The sequence below is a fragment of the Oryzias melastigma genome, unplaced genomic scaffold, assembly GCF_002922805.2.
Source record: "Oryzias melastigma strain HK-1 unplaced genomic scaffold, ASM292280v2 sc05245, whole genome shotgun sequence".
In the NCBI taxonomy this organism is placed as follows: Eukaryota; Metazoa; Chordata; class Actinopteri; order Beloniformes; family Adrianichthyidae; genus Oryzias; species Oryzias melastigma.
The window spans coordinates 1-1,532 of NW_023421812.1; the positions used below are offsets into that span (position 1 = coordinate 1).

Here is a 1,532-nt window from a genome sequence, read left to right on the forward strand (position 1 = left end):
ATAATAGACAAGCCTAATGAAATGAAATTAGCCATCAAAATAATAATAATAAAAAAATAAAAACATTAACCGCATTTGCAGGTTGGTTTGCCACCACATATAGGTCTATGGCTCCATGTCTGGAATTTAATTTACAGTACTGAGAAGTAGCTCAATGAGCTGAAGTAGTTGGTGACTGGTTGTTGATGTAGTTTTTGCAGGAGTAGTGGCTGCATTAAGGAAAAAAAACATTGAGTTCAACACAACGTAAAGGACTTTACTTGATTTTGTTGCAGAAACTGATATTGTTTTCTGGGCAAATTGCACAGTCGGAATTGGAGCTGGAACGACTCAATCTCTGACGTTCCATCTGCAGAAATGATCTAAGTTTGCTGATGTCTATCCTGTTCTGTAATGAACAAATCTCTGCATTTAATAACATGACAGTTACAGGTGCAGAACCTTTAGTTCATGCTTTTTATGTTTATTTATTACATGTTTCTGTGTCTGACACCAAACCTGATCTCATGCCTTTTGAGTCTTATACCATCACTTCCTGACATTAAAATACATGTTATGTTAGAAAACACAGCTTGGTTTAACATGTTTCGTGCTAATTTAATTTCAGTCATTTTTAAGAGGATCTTCATTGCAGGTGAGATTGGATTTGTTATTTTGTTTTGTGAAATTATTCTGTTTAACAATTTTTTTTTTTTTAATTCTAAGGTAATCCTCCATTTTTTTCCTTAAATGACTTTCAATTTTATTAAGTAGCATTTTTTTACCTGTTGTTTTCTCTACTGAAAGTAATTCTACCAGTTTGCTTTGTAAATCCTTTAAAATAATGAATTTGTTTCTCTTAGTTTCATGATTATATGTTGAAAGACTGAATGTTTTTATAAGTTTCAAAGCAACAACAACAACACATTAAAGATTCATGATGAATTTTATTTTTATTGCTCAAAGACAAGCCAATAACAACAGAAGCCAGATTTGATGTTCTTAACAAAATGCTTTTTTTAAGCACTAGTTGAATTCTGGCTCCATGGCAGACTTAATTTTATCCTAGTAGTGCCAGCAGTTGAGCAATCAGCTGATTCACTGATAGTGTAGTTCCTGCAGCTGTAGTTGTTGTAGCAGTGGTGGTGGTTGCCTTAAAAAAAAAAAGAAAGAAAAACATTTACTTAGAAAAATTAGCAACATGTCTGGATAAGAAGAAACTCACTTACCTCATTCGAGTTAGATCCAGAGTTGGAGTCTGAGCTGGAACGAGCCACTCTCTGATGCTCCATCTGTTAATAAAAAAAAAAAAGTGGTTTGAAGCTTGAGGTGTTTCTCCTGTTTCACATAATCTGATTTTAGGTCCCTAGACCTTTATTTACTAGACACAATCAGACTTACAGGTTGAGCCAGAGTGAGGCTCAGGAGACATCCAAGCACAAGCGCTAACTTCAGCATGATTTCACTCCTGGAAACAAATATCAAATTTTTATGTTAAAATTAGACTAATCACAGAAAATACTGGAAAACAAGTGCAAATTCTATTACAGTCA

At 33.8% G+C, this 1,532-nt stretch overlaps 1 long non-coding RNA gene across 1 annotated transcript; it reads right to left on the reverse strand.

Annotated features, from left to right (window-relative positions):
• Positions 1-683: 683 nt before the first annotated feature.
• Positions 684-1,447, reverse strand: LOC112138688. Its single transcript, XR_002917830.2, has 3 exons — positions 1,381-1,447; positions 1,209-1,271; positions 684-1,132 (listed from the first exon to the last, which is right to left on the reverse strand). It is a non-coding gene; the product is annotated as an uncharacterized LOC112138688 (long non-coding RNA).
• Between the last annotated feature and the right edge of the window lie 85 nt (positions 1,448-1,532).